The following is a 12,345-nucleotide window of genomic DNA, read 5'->3' as shown; positions in this document are numbered from 1 at the left end:
ACACACACACACACACACACAAAAAAGTGTGTGTTTTTTTTTTTTTAAATATATGTAGGTGAATATTGCTTTTTTATCACTGTTTTGTGGAAAAACTGGAAAACATGCATTAATTATCTTTAACTAGATTTTTATTTCATAAATTTTTTTTAATATACTTGGCTACAACGGTTGATTGGATGAATTTAAATTATGATTTAAAATACATTTTATGTAATTTTTTTAAGCAAACATTTTCTAAATGAGGCCCCGGGTTGGTCGGTTGCTTGGGGCCTCAGAAATCGGAAACCCGCCCCTTGAGAGGGTACAACAAAGGAGATAAGAGAGACACACACATACACACAGAAAGTGTTGTTTTAGAAGGATGAGGAAGAGATGTTGTTAGGTTGACAGCAGCATAATGACAGAGTGACTCTTGAGCTGTCACACAGACAAGAAGTGTACAGTGGAGGAGAAACGCAAACACGTTCACACTTACGCTGTCAAAGTAACGTGAAATCAAATGGACCCTTTTTAAATTCTTAAAGGAATGTTCCAGGTTAAATACAAGTTAACAGGATAGTTCACCCAAAAATGAAAAAATCATTATTTACTCAACCTCTTGCATCCTAGATGTGTATGACTTTCCTCTGCTTAACACAAATGAAGATTTTTAGAAGTATTATTATTCATAATATTTTAGCTCTGTAGGTCCTGACTATCCAAATGAATGGGTAACAAAATTTTGAAGCTCCAAAAAGCACATAAAGTCAGCATAGTCAGTGTAATCCATAAGACCCCAGTGGTTTAATCCATATCTTCAGAAGCGATATGATAGGTGAGAAACAGATAAATATTTAAGTACATTTTTACTATAAATTCTCCTCCCTGTCCAGTAGGTTGTGATATGCACGAAGAATGTGAATCACCAAAAACAAAAGGAGAATGTGAAAGTGGAGATTAATAGTAAAAAAAGGACTTAAATATTGATCTGTTTCTCACCCGCATCTATCATATCACTTCTGAAGACATGGATTTAGCCACTGTAGTGGAATAGATTACTTTAACGCTGCCTTTATGTGCTTTTTGGAGCTTCAAAATTTTGGTACCCATTCACTTGCATTGTATGGATCTACAGAGCTGAAATATTCTTCTGAAAATTCTTCATGTGTTCAGTAGAAGAAAGAAAGTCATACACATCTGGAATGGCGTGGGGCTGAGTAAATGATGAGAGAATTTTCTTTTTTTGGGTGAAATTTGTTTGGGTATTCCTTTAAGCTCACTGGAGAGAATTTGTTTCATAATGATGATTACCACAAAAAAAAAATAAAAAAATATTTAGACTTGTCCCTTGTTTATTAAAAATTAAAAAAAAACAAAAAACATAAACATTACATAAAATATACACTCTTTCACAAGTATAGCCACAAGACATAAACATTATTCAACAAAATCAGGGATTTACTAGTGCCTAAGCTTAACTTGTATTGAACCCGACACATTTCTTTAATGTATGTTCCTGAGCTTATTGTGATTGATTCATTTGGACATGTTATTCCAAAGAAAAAGTCTTAAATCAAAATTAAATAACTTGTACTTCTTCTGAAATGACTTAACTTTTCGGCTCATTTCATGTGGAGCTATTGGATAATTGTAACCAATAGTCAAATATTTTTAGATATTCAGGCAGATTTAGAATGATTTAGCAAACTTGCATTCAGGTATGGCTCTGTTCTGGTTTGTAAAGGCCACTTCTCACAATCCAATCAATTCCCAATGGATAAAATAAAGTCCCGCCCTACATTTTGTGCATTGAATATCCTGTTTCATTTGCAAATATGTCACATTAAAGAAGTAAAATGGTTGTAAATAACATTTCACGTTGACTTTAATAAAAAACGTTCGATAGCACCTTACTGTTTTGAAGCAACCTATATTGTGAAGAGCGCTGTACAAAAAATTTAATTGAATTGAAATAAAATTGATATCTGTTTCAATCTTTTCTGCTAGTATCAGTGTTGTGGGGGTCAGTAGAAGTCCAGTCTAGATTAAAAGGGATTGGTTTACAGTTTTAGGAATAATTTGACCTTTAACCTTCCTGTCACCCTTAACCTCCTCTGTCTGTCCAGTGTGCCCTCTGTTTTCTCCTTCACGCTGCCTCCTGTCTGTCATTCTCACTTATCAATATTCTCACTCACCCTCCATCTTTATCACAACATCCATCTTTCTCTCTTCCATAATCCCAGTCTCCCCCTCTCCTTCTCTTTCCATTCCCTCCTTCTTCACTTCTCCTCCCATTTTGCTGCCTAAACTACATCTCTCTCTCTCTCTCTCTCTCACTCTCTCTTTCTCTCTTTGTCTACCCATCCATTTCCCTCTGCCTGTTCACTCCTTTATTGTTTAATTTCCTTTCCTTTTATGCCCCACTTGGCCGTCTCTTTCTATCCGTCCTTGTCTCGCTGTTTGTGATAATAACTAAAATAAGAGTTTCTTTTGCCATTATTTCTTTCACTCCTCCTGAGCACAGGGAGATATCAAAACCTACTCGGAGCCAGCACAGGGGACCCATACTACATTTGGGTAAAGGAGAGGAGGACTATGAGATGAAGAGAGGGAAGGAGAGAGGGATAGAGGGGGTAGGGGCTCTTCTGCTGTTTGATGGTGGGGGGGGCAGCTTTTCACCTATCTCTCTCACTCTTTCTCCCTTTTTCTCTCTCTCTGTCCCCACTGCTTTGTATTCTGTGGAGATGACAGGGGAAAGCTTTATTGCTCTAAGTCGGTATCGATCGGGGCCCTAGGCAGGGAGGGAGTGTACAGACGCCCATTAGAGGCACTTTCTCAACAATCGCTCCCTAAGAGCACAACCCCACCCTACCCCCTCTCTCTCTCTTTCTTTGCCTCTGAAATTAAAATTCAAGGTTTCTATCCTTGAGGCTTGACTGAGAAAGAGGGAGAAAAAGAGAAAGGAGATATAATCTGATAAAAAAATAAAAAAATAAATAAATAAAACAGCCAACAGAGACAAAAAGCAAATAAAAAAACATATATCATTATTTCAATAGCCTACGAAAAGAATACGAAGTGCTGCATTTCTCTTATTCTTTCAACTCACTTTTGGACCATTATTACCCTTTTTTTTTTTTTTTTTTTTTTGGTAGAGAAAATGTAATGTGCGAATTGTATATTATGTGGCTATATATTAACAAATGCACAGTCTGTCTGTTCTTCTGAAATTCAAATACATGTGAAAACAAAGATGCACATACAAATAGTGTGAAATGAACACTGTTCTTGTGAATTGTGTGTAACAGCAAACTGATGCCATAGCACCTGTGGATCTGTGTTCAAACCCCAGTGGGATACTTTTGCTTTGTCACACTCTGGAATGAGTCCTATCACCTATAATCTCCCTCTTCACAGAATTCCTGATTTAAATCAAAGTTTGGCAAGACAAGAGCCTCAATTTACCATTCAATCCTTCTTGCCTGCTCTTTCACACCTCTATCAAACAGAACCACACTGTCATCTTCAAGAAACCACTTTTTGGTGCCTCCCTGACATCAGACTATGTGAAAGTCAAACATAGTATGCTATAAATATATGAATTCTCTATTATATTGCTGAAAAGGCCTGTCCTGCAGAGAATGAACTTTGACCTTGCACACCTCCTCTGCACCCATGTGTTCAAAGTTACAATGGTCTGAACCATTGGAACCAATCCACACTGTAAAAACTGATAAATTGCAATTGTTAAGGAGCTACAGGTGCATCTCAATAAATTAGAATGTCATGGAAAAGTTCATTTATTTCAGTAATTCAACTCAAATTGTGAAACTCGTGTATTAAATAAATTCAGTGCACATAGACTGAAGTAGTTTAAGTCTTTGGTTCTTTTAATTGTGATGATTTTGGCTCACATTTAACAAAAACCCACCAATTCACTATCTCAAAAAATTAGAATATGGTTTCAGCTAATCAACTCAAAACACCTGCAAAGGTTTCCTGAGCCTTCAAAATGGTCTCTCAGTTTGGTTCACTAGGCTACACAATCATGGGGAAGACTGCTGATCTGACAGTTGTCCAGAAGACAATCATTGACACCCTTCACAAGGAGGGTAAGCCACAAACATTCATTGTGGAAGGAAAAAGTGTGGAAGAAAAAGATGCACAACCAACCGAGAGAACCACAGCATTATGAGAATTGTCAAGCAAAATCGATTCAAGAATTTGGGTGAACTTCACAAGGAATGGACTGAGGCTGGGGTCAAGGCATCAAGAGCCACCACACACAGACATGTCAAGGAATTTGGCTACAGTTGTCGTATTCCTCTTGTTAAGCCACTCCTGAACCACAGACAACGTCAGAGGCGTCTTACCTGGGCTAAGGAGAAGAAGAACTAGACTGTTGCCCAGTGGTCCAAAGTCCTCTTTTCAGATAAGAGCAAGTTTTGTATTTCATTTGGAAACCAAGGTCCTAGAGTCTGGAGGAAGGGTGGAGAAGCTCATAGCCCAAGTTGCTTGAAGTCCAGTGTTAAGTTTCCACAGTCTGTGATGATTTGGGGTGCAATGTCATCTGCTGGTGTTGGTCCATTGTGTTTTTTGAAAACCAAAGTCACTGCACCCGTTTACCAAGAAATTTTGGAGCACTTCATGCTTCCTTCTGCTGACCAGCTTTTTAAAGATGCTGATTTCATTTTCCAGCAGGATTTGGCACCTGCCCACACTGCCAAAAGCACCAAAAGTTGGTTAAATGACCATGGTGTTGGTGTGCTTGACTGGCCAGCAAACTCACCAGACCTGAACCCCATAGAGAATCTATGGGGCATTGTCAAGAGGAAAATGAGAAACAAGAGACCAAAAAATGCAGATGAGCTGAAGGCCACTGTCAAAGAAACCTGGGCTTCCATACCACCTCAGCAGTGCCACAAACTGATCACCTCCATGCCACGCCGAATTGAGGCAGTAATTAAAGCAAAAAGGAGCCCCTACGAAGTATTGAGTACATATACAGTAAATGAACATAATTTCCAGAAGGCCAACAATTCACTAAAACATTTTTTTATTGGTTTTATGATGTATTCTAATTTTTTGAGATAGTGAATTGGTGGGTTTTTGTTAAATGTGAGCCAAAATCATCACAATTAAAAGAACCAAACACTTAAACTACTTCAGTGGTGTGCATTGAATTTATTTAATACACGAGTTTCACAATTTGAGTTGAATTACTGAAATAAATGAACTTTTCCACGACATTCTAATTTATTGAGATGCACCTGTATTTCTACTTGATCCAACCCTTAAAATGTATTTTGTTGTTGTAACTTAATGTATTCAGGTTGATTCAGAGATGATAAATAATATTATTGGCTTGAATCATAACCAGTTAACTTAGATATCACTACATGAAGTACATTATTAGGGTAACATTTTTTATAGGGCAGACAAATTGAGCCTTGGTGCTCATGTGGGAAATGCAGATTCGAATCTAGCCTGCAACATGTCTCGATCCCATTCCTATTTTTAATCTCCCGAATCATTTTCTGTGCCTTCTTCACTATGAATACAAAGTGGCATAAAGCCCCCCCCCATAAAAAAAATAAAATAAAAAATAAAAATAATATATATATATATATATATATATATATATATATATCAGTATATATGTGTATATATATATATATATATATATATTATAAAAAAAATTCTACAGTGGCATTATCTGCTCAAGTTTGACGTTCAAATTTGAAACTCAGTATGTATTAATATTTGTCTGTAAAATCAGAATAGGGCTGGCCTTTCTAGTCATAGAGTATTTATGATCCAGGGTCAGAAATTAACAAGGGCTCACTGCAAAAATGCAACTGAAAGACCCAGCAATTTGAAAATGTGGGGGCAAAAAATGCCCCCCCTAATGAATTCTTATTTGTAACATTGGATATATTTCTTAATATTCTATTCTAGGCCTAGTATACAAATTATCACAGTAAATTGTTTGATGTTCATTTAAATTTATAGGTAGCAGCTTATCTTTATTCATATTGAGCATTTTAACGGATGGATTAAACTGAAGATTAAACAGTGACGTCATATTAATTATGGTTAGAAAGAAATAAGCCCTAAAAATGCCCCCATAAAGGTCAAACAAAAGCTCCTGAAACAACTTCTGAAACTGGTGTGACCTGGCAATATGTTAATATGAATCTGATTAAGAGTTTTTAAACCTGACAGTTTCGAAATGCTGAAGAATTCACTCTTTATACCAGCCACATGGGAATAGTTGAAGAGACTTCAACGCAGCACAATTGTGCACCATGTTTACACGTGTGAATCAATCGCTCCCACGCCAATCGATGGGAGAGAGGGAGAATGACAGAGAGAACCAGTTACCTTTGGTGATTAAGACAGGGGGAATCCCAGACTTAGGGTGGTTAAGGGGTTCATTGACAGAGAGGGAGAGAGAGAGAGTATTTGGCAAAGAGGGAGAGAGAGCAGACAATTATCTGTATTGATTAAAGTGAGGCAGAACAGTGAAGAACAGAGCTCACAATGTGTCGATCAATAGAGAAAGAAAGAGAGAGAGAGAGAATTGTTTGGGGAAAGAAGGTCAATAGGGTGGGAACAAGATAGGGACAGAAATCAAGTGTGAAAAAGAAAACAAGTGAGAGGAAATTATAAAAATGAGAGTGCATGAAATAAGAAGTTCTTAGCTGGCTGCCGACTGACGCTTTCACTAATCAGAAATATGTACAATCGTGTTTACAAATCCAGATAATGATATCATAATTATTATTAAAGAGTCAGGTCATCCACAAATTAAACAAAAAACACAAATTCTGTCATCATTTACTGCCCTCATATCATATGACTTTCTTCTGTGGAACACAAAAAGAGATGTTAGGTAGAATGTCAGGGACTGGCAGCCTCAGACACCATTCTCTTTTATGGTGTGGAAAAAAGATGCAATGAAAGAGAATGGTGACTGAGGCTAACATTCTGTCCAGCATTTCCTTTTGTGTTTCACGGAAGAAAGAAAGTCATACCAGTTTCTGAACAATATAATGGAGAGAGTTTTTTTTTTGGCGGTGGTGGGGGGGGTTAACTATGCGTGCAGTCAGTTCTGTTTAAATACTGAAAGTGTCTCTGTGTGAGTGTGAGGCAGTTGTTTCTGAATATATGTTGGGAACTTCATGGGGCAGACACCACCTCTATTCCTTGGAAACGCATAAAACACCACAACAAAAGCTTCAAAGAGGTGTAACAACAAGTGAACTGTGTAGACACAAGCAGTGTAGACAGACCCATTCTCAAAATATTAATCCCCTTTCAGACAAACTTGACCCCCCAACACACACACACTCCCCTTTTCCGCTCCCCTTAGGAGCCGAATGCATATCTACAGACTACACTGCCCATTGCTTAGTAACCATCACCCTCATTAGCTAACACCAGTAACAACAAAACATTAATTAAACCCTCTGATTCTGTTGTTGCTTAGTAATGTAACAATGTATAAGAAGCATGTATTAGTGGACTTTAGTTGGAGATTAAAAAAAAAAGTTTTAAGCAATGTGAGCTTTTTCAGTTAAAGCCATTGAAAAAATATAAACACACTTTAAGGAGCTATTTCTGCCTGATCTAACCCTTAAAATAAGTTCTGTTTACCTAATGTTAATGTTAAATCATATTTTTGACTTGAATCAAATCAGTTACGGTAATTTAATTTTTTTCAGTTTAATATATATTTTTGTGGATCAAGCAACATGCAGGAAACATTTTACCACTGATTATATGAATATGTCAGAATGTGACACATTAACACACACTATCCTAGTTTCACCAGTTCATATAATACTTGTAAACAACTTTGGTCTGCTGTCCAAAATGGAGGGACTGAAGCACTACACAACTTGAGCTCTATGATTCCCCCCTCTGGATTTAACACATTAATATGAGTTAATATAAGTTAATAAAAAATAGAAATAGAAATAATAGAAAATAAAGGTAGAGGGTGAGATTGTGGATGGAGAGATTTTAGAGGAATTGTCACAGGGGTGTTCATATATTCATGATATAACTAAATTAGTTTATAGTAATTAATAGAAGTAATTTCTAAATATTTGTAAAAGTTCCTTAGATGTCTTCAGTCGAAAAATTACTACATCAGATTGCATCATGGGGACAAACCTTACAGCTTAAGGTGAGGCAAGGTTAAGCAAGGGAGCAAATAACACACTCACACACACACACACACACAAAGGTTTACTGATAAAAAGCCTGTTTAATATGAATCAGATCTCAACGGATACGGCAAGGACACGGAGTCTGCATGCGTTGCAATGTACCAGTGTAAATAGCTACTTCATTACATAGGCCTATACTGTACTACATACATACTGTACATACACAGTCCAATAAGCAACATTATCATACACAGGTAATATAAATGGCATTTCACATCTGCATAAATAGTACTCAGTTTAAATAACACAGAATTGACCTGTGCTCCCTTGTGCAATTACAGAATGCTTAAGTATGACTATCAAGAGCCATATGTTCCTAAAATACTAAAGCTTTGTGGGAAACAGAGAAAGACTTAATAATGAATAGAGGTCTGCAGAAAGATTTGAAAAGGACAAGAGAATTCAGGTGTACAGTTATGCATGCATGACATCACAGTTCCCCTCCCCCAGCCCTTGGGAGTGGGTGCCTTGGAAACTGTCGCTAAGGGAACAGACGACTAAGAAAGAATGAGAGAGAGGGATAGAGAGAAAGAGAGGGAAGGTGAAAAAGACAGAAAGAAATAAAAGAGAATAAGAAAGCATCCTGTGCTGCTGAGCAAAGGAAAGGGGAGAAAGGAGGTAAGTACCAAAAGAGAGAGTAAGAGGGGATGAGACCAGAAAACAATATTGTACCGTATTGACATTATGAACAGCAATGTGTAAGTCTGATTAAAAAGCATAGCAAATTTAGTGTGTCATGACAAGATATTATAACTAAATAAGACATTTTGACATCTCATTGAAACCTTCTAAATATGATATTATTACATTACTTAAGAAGGCAGCAGTGGCACTAGTCAAGGCCTGCAGAGAGCTGTGTTTATGTCTGTGTGCCTATTCACCTATTCTTCACAGAGAAATGGAACACATCCATCTTCCACCTTCCTACTTACTAATACAAAAGAATGAAAGAAATGAGTCTGGGGTCTTTGTTATATATTTTGTATTAATATCAATATCTGTAAGACTAGACCACTATCTAACTAATATGAAAGCTGATTAATATCTCAAATCCAAAAAAATATTTCATTTGCCAGCCATCAGATAGGAAATTATGCCCTCCAATCATATGGCTTTAATGTAAATTTATGCTGATGTAAAAGTTCACATTTCCATTTGTATTCCATACACTCCTGCAGCCACATCCACCTGGGCCTGAGACAAGCATCTCCTGTTACATCATTCATGAGCCTCCTTGAATATCAAACTGCTCGAGCACTGTTTACATCACCATGCTGAGAAGTCCACCAAAAGAGATAAATATGGGGGCAGAGAGAAACTTTAGAGGCCATTAAGAGCTGACCAAAGTAGCCATCTCACCTCCAATCCAGCAAATAATCCAACATAAAGTGAAACTTAACTTGGGCTAGTAGGTCTTCATCCCAAATCAGAGGTTTAAAGCTGAAGTGAGTCATTTCTGCGCCACTATCGTCATCAAACAAACTGAATTTTTTCAAAATAATCCAGAAAACTCCCACAGTCTTCCACTGGTTGCACAAACAGAGCCACAGTTTTGCAATTTTAGGTAAAATCAACCTATAAATGCATGGCTTACTTATAATTGTCTGTGTATATTAAGCAGGAATATGAGCAACATAGTCTCATGACAACTCATTATAATTCATACGAGATGGAGACATTGCAAGATATCGTACAGCTTTTATTCCCATAGAGACCAACCAATCAACAAGCAGAATTTCAAATCTATACAATATAGGCATCAAATTTTACCTAGGCTTCTATCCAACATTTTGTTTAAAAAAAAAAAAGAAAGAAAAGAAAAGAAAATTTAAGTGAACAAAATTGGTTACTCATTCCATCCTTATTTATGCAATACAAATGACTGATGTATTGTCAAAAACCTAACATGCTTCCCTCGTCTTGTTTCATACCCCCATGTTTCTCTGTCTTCTTTCTTCTGTGATACACAACAGTGATTTCCCTATTAAAATCATATTTTTAGGGTTTGGGTAAATGGTCAGACTTTAAGGTTTAAGTTTGAGTTAGGGGTTAACTTTGCAAAAAAATAAAAATAATAATAAATAAATCTGGTAACACTATACAATAAGGTTCAATTTGTTACCATTCGTTAAAAACATTAGTTAACATGAACTAACAATGAATATTACTTTTACATATTTTATTAATCTTAGTTAATGTTCATTTCAACATACAGTAATGCATTTTTTTAAATCAAAAGTTGTATTAGTTCATATTGGTTAATGCACTATGAACTAACATGAACTAACAGTGAACAACTGTATTTTTATTAACTAACATTAACAAAGATTAATAAATGCTGTAAAAATATATTGTTCATTGTTTGTTCATGACACCTAATGCATTAACTAATGTTAACAAATGGAACCTTATTGTAAAGTGTTACCAAAAATCTTCACAACATTGTTCGTTGGTTTGTTTATTTTTCTCTTTTGGAGTAAAAGTTTTAGTACGAGCCAACTCGTACAGTTTCTTATGATTTCACCCTCTCTTACTATTATTACAAATTGACATGAGATTGGGTTGGATAAGAGAGAATTTCAACATCGAAAAAATCAGTCTAACTTAAATAGATTAACATCCAAACAAAGGCCGATGAAGAACTAACATTTTCAGGACTGTTTAATAGAGGGTACAGTATGTGTGGCTTTAATTGTAGAATTCCTTCTTCCCCTAACATTTGTAGCATTTCACAATGGATGAGGATTTAAGGTTCATTAAAACTTACTCAAAATGACATATTCTGCTATCAGCTGCAACACAGCTGGGTAAAAAACAGCCAACTAGTTCCAGAACCATCCAAATGTGAATTTACAGATGCTTATCCACACGGGTGTGAGTGTATGTGGTGGGTGCATGAGATAGAGAAAGCAGAGATCTTGAACGGGTATGTTCTCATTCATACAGATAGGAGTGTTATATCTGACTCCACAATACTATTGCAACATTGGGAGTAAATGGTAGACTACCCCCATCTTCTACCCTGCTAGGTTGAGTCTTTAACCTTGACCTTTCGTGCCTCTGCCTCCAATAATGAAGTCAACCCCCCCATCCCCATTCCCTCTCCCTCCTCCCCTCTCTTTCTGTCTGCCCCCAGCTCTGCTGTCCAGCGCTCTTCTCATTCATAGTAAACACTATTGATTTTTCAGCACAGAGAGTAAAAAAAGCCATGAATTTTAATGCTACTATCTGTCCCTCGCTCTACTTCCCTCTCTTCCGTTCTTCTCATCCGTTTTCCCTACATCCCTTCATCTCATCTTCTCTTCTCCAAGATGTGAGGGAAAGCAAGAGTTAAACCAAGTGTGTGTTTGTTGGCTTTAAAGTTTGTGTGTGCATGTGTGAGTGGCTGACGCTCTCCTCTCTTTCACCCTCCGTGACTGAGACCGATTGATTTTGCTATAAGCAGTGTTGAGGCTATGACAGGCCAGCAGCGACAGACAGAGGAGCTCATCAACAGCCAATGAACACAGAAAAAAATCTCCTTAAAAATCCCTCCATCATGCCACACTAGGACAGGAGGACAGGGAACGAGATTAGGGGACATGAAAGGGTACAGGATAAGCCTTAATAAACTTTCATAAGAAACCCCATTAAACATCCCATACCACGACACACCATACCAATAAAAAATCCTAGACAAACAGGTCAGACTTAAGTGGATACATGGGAACACTTTCATTTGTGAGGGAAATGATTTAGAAATCAAATTATTGTTTGACATGAACATATAACTCCTCATAAAATCCACAATTCAGTGTATTTTTACGACTATAATAATTTCTGCCATGTTGCCTACACTTCCTCAGAAGTTGTCTACACGTTCCGAAGAAGATGAAAATGCAGTTATTAGCTGTGATCCTTCAGGCATTCCTGTTTTAATGTCCAACTACATCATCAGATGCTGGACATCAGCAGAGCTTATATGCACTGGTAATGTAAACTCAAGATAGAATAAGTACAAAGTAATAGTAGAAGTAATACAAAGGACAAATTGCTCTGTCATGGAGTAAAGTCTCTTGGAATAGTGCACTGTAAACCCTAAAGTTGTCATTACTTGAAATATCATGTTGTCTTAATTAAGTATCAC

Source organism: Myxocyprinus asiaticus, chromosome 15 (genome assembly GCF_019703515.2).
Source record: "Myxocyprinus asiaticus isolate MX2 ecotype Aquarium Trade chromosome 15, UBuf_Myxa_2, whole genome shotgun sequence".
In the NCBI taxonomy this organism is placed as follows: Eukaryota; Metazoa; Chordata; class Actinopteri; order Cypriniformes; family Catostomidae; genus Myxocyprinus; species Myxocyprinus asiaticus.
This window is presented reverse-complemented; position numbering follows the sequence as displayed.